The 8,027-nt window shown below is 60.0% G+C and overlaps 2 non-coding genes and 1 pseudogene across 2 annotated transcripts in view; all 3 read right to left on the bottom strand.

Moving 5' to 3' along the window:
- Positions 1–3,012, bottom strand: part of LOC145274822 (large subunit ribosomal RNA) — a 5,415-nt gene extending 2,403 nt beyond the window's left edge. Inside the window, exon 1 of the ribosomal RNA XR_013866957.1 lies at positions 1–3,012. This exon is cut by the window's left edge and continues 2,403 nt beyond it. This is a non-coding gene — a ribosomal RNA (large subunit ribosomal RNA).
- Positions 3,013–3,604: 592 nt separating this feature from the next.
- LOC145274821 (5.8S ribosomal RNA) lies at positions 3,605–3,762 on the bottom strand. Its single transcript, XR_013866956.1, has one exon. It is a non-coding gene; the product is annotated as a 5.8S ribosomal RNA (ribosomal RNA).
- A 395-nt stretch (positions 3,763–4,157) lies between these two features.
- On the bottom strand, positions 4,158–6,528 carry LOC145274826 (small subunit ribosomal RNA; annotated as a pseudogene).
- Between the last annotated feature and the right edge of the window lie 1,499 nt (positions 6,529–8,027).

Here is an 8,027-nt window from a genome sequence, read left to right as displayed (position 1 = left end):
ACGTCTCCGGGCTCGCTTGCGTCACCGCGGTTTCGCCCGGGAAGCGACGGGCGCCGCCGACATCGCTGCCGACAGCGTCGCCACCCCCGGGCCCTCTCCGAGTCCGGGTTCGGGAATATTAACCCGATTCCCTTTCGACGGGAGGCCGGCCGCTTTGTTTTTGTTTGGGCTTTTGATTCGATTCGATTCGATCGCTTTCACTTTCATAACGGATCCGGCGCCTTTCGGGAAGACTTTCGCCCGCGTCTTAGGACCGACTGACCCGTGCTCGACCGCCGTTGGCACGGAACCCTTCTCCACTTCGGTCTTCGAAGGTCTCGTTCGAATATTTGCTACTACCACCGAGATCTGCACCCGCGGTCGGCTCCACCCGGGCTCGCGCCCTAGGCTTCCGTGCTCGCCGCGGCGCCCTCCTACTCGTCGCGGCATCGTTTCGGCGCGAAAGTTCATCGCTCCTCGCCGCGACGGTCCGGCATCGGTCCGTCGCTCCAGCGCCATCCATTTTCGGGGCCGGTCGATTCGGCAGGTGAGTTGTTACACACTCCTTAGCGGATTCCGACTTCCGTGGCCACCGTCCTGCTGTCTATATCGACCGACACCCTTTCGGGGATCTCATGGGCGTCGCGTTAGGCACCTTAGCCGGACGTTTGGTTCATCCCACAGCGCCAGTTCTGCTTACCAAAAGTGGCCCACTTGGCACTCGCATTCGAGGTGACCAACCGCCCAGCGAAGCGTGCTGGCGGCGGCGGCCGGATGGGTCGGCTCCGTCGTTCGGGAGAGTCGGCCCGTTCCACCCCGTTCCGAGTTCGAGAGTAGGTCGAGGCCGTGAACGGCCCCGGGGCCTCCAATCGTTCGCTTTACCGGATGGAATTGCGACGATCGAGCGCCAGCTATCCTGAGGGAAACTTCGGAGGGAACCAGCTACTAGACGGCTCGATTGGTCTTTCGCCCCTACACCCGGTTCCGACGATCGATTTGCACGTCAGAGGCGCTTCGGACTTCCACCAGAGTTTCCTCTGGCTTCATCCCGACCGGGCGTGGATCGCCATCTTTCGGGTCCCTGGTCGCTCGCTACGCCAGAGTCGGCCGAGTCGTACTCGGAAAAAGGGGAAACCGACCCGGGGGTGATGCGCCCGCGCGCAGCGCCTAAACTCGACGACAAAATAGGACTAGTTCAAGCCGCGGGATCTCACCGATGGGCGGAAGGAGGATATGGAAGCTGGCGCCCGGCAATTCCCCTTTTTGGAAGATGCGCCGGTCCCCTCTCGGGGAGGAGGGAAAAACAACCGCACGTCAGCCACGAGCCTTCCCTCTCCTATCTCTCTCGGGAAGAGAGAAAAAAGGAAAAGTTGCGGGCACCGCAGCAGCGACGGCGGAAGGCCGAAAACGCCGCGCCGGCGGGATCGGGCACGGCTCGGAGGCGGGTGAGGCGAGGAGAAGACGACGGCACGAGACCGACGACACCCCCGACGACCCCCGGACGACTTTGCCACGACACCTCTCCCGATCGACGCCCTCCTACACGCTCTCTCGCTTTCGCTTCGCCTTCGGGGTTAGTCAGAGGTGGCCCCTACGACTCGCGAACGGCCAGGACTCCTCGGTCCGTGTTTCAAGACGGGTCGGGTGGGTTGCCGATGCACGTCGCTGACCCGGGGTGGCGGGCGGCTCGAGTAAAAAAGCGTCGCCGAGCGACCTCTCCGGAAACGGAAACGGGCGCGGGCGGGGTTGCCCCCGACAAGAACCCGAAACGTCGGCGAGGTGCGTGACGGCGAGGCCGCGCCAGTCCTATCCCGCCTCTCATCGCGCACGCGCCCGAGACGGTGGGGCGCCTAAGGAGCGACACACAGAGTGCGTCGCCCGCACGCGACTTCCGGCGGGATCAAAACGGACCGGCTCGCCACGTGTAACGGATCGTGTCAGATTTCCTCCGTTCCCGGCAGAAAGGGGCAGTTACGTGGCAGAAAGGGGCAGTTACGTTCGCGGGCCCGACGGCCGGTGGCCCCCGACTTCACAAGGTGGGAAGACGGGGGTTTTCAGGGTGATGAAACGCCTGCCGCCTACGGAAAAAAACCCGCGTGTTCGACCTGCACGCCGGGAACGGGTCGCGACGACGGACCGGAGGGGAAGTGCGTCCGGTGCCGGCCGCGCGGAGGTCGCGCCGAAGCGCCCGCGCCATGATTACGCCGAGCGATGATGAAGGGGACGGGTGCAGCGGAGTCGCGCGCGGAGGGAGCAGGAGGAAAGAAGAAGCGGCGGCGACGGATGCGGCGGGTTAGGGCCCGGCGGCAGCAGCGATCGAGAGGACGAGTCCCCTCCGTCGCAGCCAACCGACGCAGCCACCTACCGACGCCGCGGTCGTCACCACGTTTCCCTTCCCGCTATCCACGCGGCCCGTCTCCTTCGTCGGCGACGCGGGCACAAAAGCTGGAACCGCGGGGAACGAGTCCCCCGCGGACACGACGAACGACGACCTGTGCCGCGACGGCCTCTCTTTCAAGAACACACATCGAGTTTGGGCTCGAGCCTAGGCAGCACCGGACTGAGTCCCCCCGCGATCGCGGTGAGCGGTCCCACCCGTTTACCCCTGGGCGGTTTCACGTTCTCTTGAACTCTCTCTCCAAAGTTCTTTTCAACTTTCCCTCACGGTACTTGTCGACTATCGGACTCGTCCCGGTATTTAGCCTTGGATGGAGCTTACCACCCGATTTGGGCTGCGTTCCCAAGCAACCCGACTCTCGGATCGAAGGCCGTCGCTCGCCGTCCGCACCGAATGGGCCTGGCACCCGCCGCGGGCGGCCCCGATCGAGGGAACTCCGAACTATGCGAGACGAAAACGAACGGCTGCCTTCGACCCATGCGCCACACGTCCCGAAGCCTTTTACTTGCGACGGGATTCGGCGTTGGGCTTCTCCCGGTTCACTCGCCGTTACTAAGGGAATCCCGGTTGGTTTCTTTTCCTCCGCTTAGCGATATGCTTAAGTTCAGCGGGTCGTCTCGTCCGAGCCGAGGGCGGCGGTTTTTAGTAGAGTGTGGTGTTTGGAGGAGAGGAATCTCGATCGGTACCCTCCGTGTGACGACGGCTGGCCGATATAGCGCCCGTCCGACCGAAAATGAAGAAGCCAACAATTAAAAAAAAGCCTGGGTCCTCCCCATCCGACGTTGCCTACGACGCGGCCACCTTTTTACGGTGCGACGGCCGTGCTCGTCGCGCTGCTCGAGGCGTCGCTGAGAGACACCTTCATGAGGCAGAGAGCGAGACGAGCAGGCGGCGCTTACGTCGGCAGTCGGTTAGGTCGGTGCTTTTTTTTTGTTTTGTTCTCCCTTCGGCTGCTTTCGGACAGACTCCTCCTGCTCCTCCTCCACAGTGTTTCTTCACGCGGTCGAAAAGGGAAAAGACTCCGCGGTCTGCCAGCGGGAGACGAAGGAGGAGGCCGGAGAGGGTTTTAAAAAAAAAAAGACATTGAAAGGAGTCAATTCTTTTTTTATTTTTCTTCCCCCTCGTCACTCGCTCCTGCGACGTCCCGGTTACCACCGTGCCGAGGACCGGGCGGGCACGGGGACGGCAAGATGTCGTTTCGTTAACGGAGAAAGACATGTAACGTTCCGCCTCTCGACCGGACGTGGCCCCGAGACAAGGGATCTCGGGGCCGCAATGTGCGTTCGAGGTGTCGATGTTCACTGAGTCCTGCAATTCGCATCAGTTCTCGCGGCTGGCCGCGCTCTTCATCGACGGACGAGCCGAGTGATCCCCCGTCCAGGGTTCAGCACTTGGGTTTTTTTATATTAGTTTTTGTTTATATAGATTTAGTAGTGTGCGAGGAGGTCTGTGCGAGGAGGCGTGACGGCATTGCAATGTCGCGAGTAGTTTGTTTTTAGCTAGCGGCGGTGGCACAGCGGCTGCAAAAAAACAAAAAACGATAAAGCGGCGACAAGGCAAAGAAGAAGCGGCCATCACTTGCGGTGGGCGAAAAAACAAACAGGTGGTAAGACGCGGAAGCAAGCAAGAAGAGCTGGGGCTTTAAAAACCTCCGCGTCACCACAAATCTATCTCTCGCTCCGCCTTTTATAGGTTTGTTTGCGCGCATTCGAGGCGTTGACGCCGACAGACAGAGGAGGTAGGCCGGAAAACAACAAACCAGTCTCGAACGGGAAAACGGTAATGATCCTTCCGCAGGTTCACCTACGGAAACCTTGTTACGACTTTTACTTCCTCTAAACGATCGGGTTCGGTCGTCTTCTCCAGGCATCGAACGCCGAGGCGTAGATGCACGAGTGTCGTGACGGACACGTCGCGCACTGCCCGGCGGCGTCGTCGGCCAGATCCGAGGACCTCACCGGACCGTTCGATCGGTAGTAGCGACGGGCGGTGTGTACAAAGGGCAGGGACGTGATCGACGCGGGCTGTTGACCCGCGCCTACCGGGAATTCCTCGTTCACGGGGTTGGTTACAGGCCCCGATCCCTATCACGGGAGGTGGTTCAGAGGTTTCCCAACCCTCTCGGGCCGGGGCGAAGTCCCCGCTGATACCTCCAGTGTAGCGCGCGTGCGGCCCCGGACATCTAAGGGCATCACAGACCTGTTATCGCTCCGCCTCTGTGTGGCTTTCTGCCACCCGTCCCTCTAAGAAGTGCGTGAGAAAACCGACCCGGACCCGAGCGCCACGGAGGACGCCGAGCCCGCCGTAAAAATCACTGACATCGGCGCACTAGTTAGCAGGCCGGAGTCTCGTTCGTTATCGGAATCAACCAGACGGATCGCTCCACCAACTAAGAACGGCCATGCACCACCACCCACCGAATCGAGAAAGAGCTATCGATCTGTCAATCCTACCGGTGTCCGGACCGGGTGAGTTTTCCCGTGTTGAGTCAAATTAAGCCGCAGGCTCCACTCCTGGTGGTGCCCTTCCGTCAATTCCTTTAAGTTTCAGCTTTGCAACCATACTCCCCCCGGAACCGAACTCTGGTTTCCCGCAGGCTACCCGCCGGGTCATGGAAGCGAACGCCGGCGGATCGCCGGTCGGCATCGTTTACGGTCGGAACTACGACGGTATCTGATCGTCTTCGAACCTCCGACTTTCGCTCTTGATCGAGGAAAACGTGCTTGCCACACGCCATCGCTGCAGTTCGTCTTGCGACGATCCAAGAATTTCACCTCTAACGTCGCAATACGAGTGGCCCCGACCGCTCCCTTCGATCATTGCCTCGCCGTAGACGGAGACCGACAGACGTAGACGAGGCCCTCTTCCATCATTCCATGCTTATCGTATGCAAGCTTGAACAGCCCGCTCTGAGCACTCTAATTTTTTCAAAGTGAACGTACCGGCCGCCGCGGACACTCGGTTAAGAGCACCCTTGGAGGAGAAACCGCCGACCGCAACACGCGCGCAGACAAGACACGAAGCAGGGACTCGGAGCGGACCGGGGGGTTCAAAAAAAAGAGGAACGCGCGGAAAGGGAGAGGGAGAGAAGCGCGGGGGTCAGAGTGCGGGGATGCGAATGAACGCACCCAAACACACACACGTAGCACCCCCCCGTTAGACTACTCCCGGAACCGAACCGACGACCACTTGTTTTTTTTTTCCCGGATCCCGATCACGACCTCCTCGTCCACCTCGCCGGCAGGACCGCGTGGCGGGTATGCTAGCGGTTGACACCGGCGGAAAGGGCCGGGAATGCGAACGGACGACCAAAGTCAACGACGGACGATGGCGCCGCCGCCCCGGGGCCGCTTGCGCGACCACGAACCCGAGTTCGGACTACGAGCTTTTTAACCGCAACAACTTTAATATACGCTACCGGAGCTGGAATTACCGCGGCTGCTGGCACCAGACTTGCCCTCCGGTTGGTCCTCGTTAACGGATTTGAAGTGTACTCATTCCGATCGCGGGGCCTCGACAGAGTCCCGCGTCGTTATTTTTCGTCACTACCTCCCCGTGCCGGGAGTGGGTAATTTGCGCGCCTGCTGCCTTCCTTGGATGTGGTAGCCGTTTCGCATGCTCCCTCTCCGGAATCGAACCCCGATTCCCCGTTACCCGTAGTAACCACGGTAGGCACTTAACCGACCGTCGACAGTTGATAGGGCGGACCCTCGAGAGACCCGTCGCCGGGCGTGAAAGCTCGTGCGATCGACCAGTGAGTTATCCAGAGTCACCAAAGCGGAGCGCGCCGCCCTATGAGCCCCGCCACCGAACGGACCCGCGAGCGGGAACGCCGACGACGGGAGGACGGAATGACGCGCATCGGTCTCAGTCTAATATGTAGCGCCGCGACCCGGAACGGCCGACGCGGGTGCCAGCGCGCGAGGCGTGGCGACGACGGCGCGCCGACCGATCGCGGCCTGTGTCACATGTATTAGCTCTAGAATTGCCACAGTTATCCATCGCCTCCGAGGAGGAATACGGTCCCGAGGATTAGGTCCGGTTCCTGAGCCATTCGCGGTTTCGCCCGTTCTAATGCGTGGCGTGAACTTACACTTGCATGGCTTAAGCTTTGAGACAAGCATATGACTACTGGCAGGATCAACCAGGTATCGTTGGAATTTGGGACTTTGTTTCGACAGAACGACAGACCGACCGACCGACCGACCGACATAAGACAGACAACTACAACGACGGGCACGTGTTTATTTATTTTTCGAGGGGGTTCGCCGTCAGTAGAAGCGCGCTGCCCGCGCTGATGGCCTCTTTTTTGTTTCTCCCCTGACTTGGACCGAGACCGAGACTCAAAGAACGAAAGCGACCAACGTCGACAACAACAACGACAACGGCACCCTTGACAGCGATACATACGACAAACGACAAGCAGCACGACGGCAGTGCACACGGACATCGAGGGTCAAGGTGCAGACTGAACTCGCCGAGGTCGTCGTCATCGTGGTCGCCATCGATTCCGTCTCGTCGTCGTCGTCGTCAACGTCCACGTCACAGCCGGCCGAGAAGAGAGAACAGACGACAGCGTCGACAACAACAACATCGACAACGGCACCCTTGACAGCGATACATACGACAAACGACAAACAGCACGACGGCAGTGCACACGGACATCGGAGGTCAAGGTGCAGACTGGAATCGTCGAGGTCGTCGTCATCGTGGTCGCCATCGATGCCGTCTCGTCGTCGTCGTCGTCGTCTTCGTCGTCGTCGTCGTCGTCATCAACGTACCAACCGACCGAGACGAGAGAGCAAGCAACAACGTCGACAACAACAACGACAACGGCACCCTTGACAGCGATACATACGACAAACGACAAACAGCACGACGGCAGTGCACACGGACATCGGAGGTCAAGGTGCAGACTGAACTCGTCGAGGTCGTCGTCATCGTGGTCGCCATCGATGCCGTCTCGTCGTCGTCGTCGTCTCCGTCGTCGTCGTCGTCGTCGCCAACGTCAACGTCAACATCACAGCCGTCATCGGGGAGGAGCTGGACCAGGGCAGCGGCGGCGTAAATTTTCCCGTCACCTTCGTCGTCGCCTTCGTCGACCGACCGACCGACCGGCGTCGTGTTCGTGCTCGGAAAACCGAGGAGAGACAACGTGCACATGGCGCGTTCTCGCAAGCGGCTCCTCGGTCCGATTTTTTTGGGCGGCTTTTTCGAGCTTTTTTTTTTTTCTCACCCTTTCGTCCGTGCGACGGCGAACGTTAGGGGAAAAAAAAAAAAAAAAAAACGACAACAACGCGGCGGACCGGGCGAACAACATCGTCGACACACACGACATTGACGACCGGTCCCCCTTTTCACAATCGCATCGAGATAAAAACGAACGAGTCCGATTCGAGCACCGAGTCGCGAGCGGGAGGACTGTCGGTGCAAGTATCGATCACTGACGTGAGCGCTTCGCCGGACAGAGGATGGCTCATCCGGCAGCCGTGCAAATCGACGGTATGGGAAGAACGAACAAGAAGAGCAACGACTTGATCGGCGGCTTGGGAACTGCGGACGGTGAAAACGGGTTAATCGACTGCGACCACGACTGCTCGATCGATCTTCTTTGGCGCTAACAAAGGTGGAGGTGGCGCAAGAAGGGACT

This window comes from Euprymna scolopes, unplaced genomic scaffold (genome assembly GCF_053919585.1).
Source record: "Euprymna scolopes isolate OS-2025 unplaced genomic scaffold, ASM5391958v1 sca484, whole genome shotgun sequence".
NCBI lineage: Eukaryota > Metazoa > Mollusca > Cephalopoda > Sepiida > Sepiolidae > Euprymna > Euprymna scolopes.
Note: the sequence above shows the minus strand (reverse complement) of the source record. Positions and strands in the feature narration are given on the sequence as shown.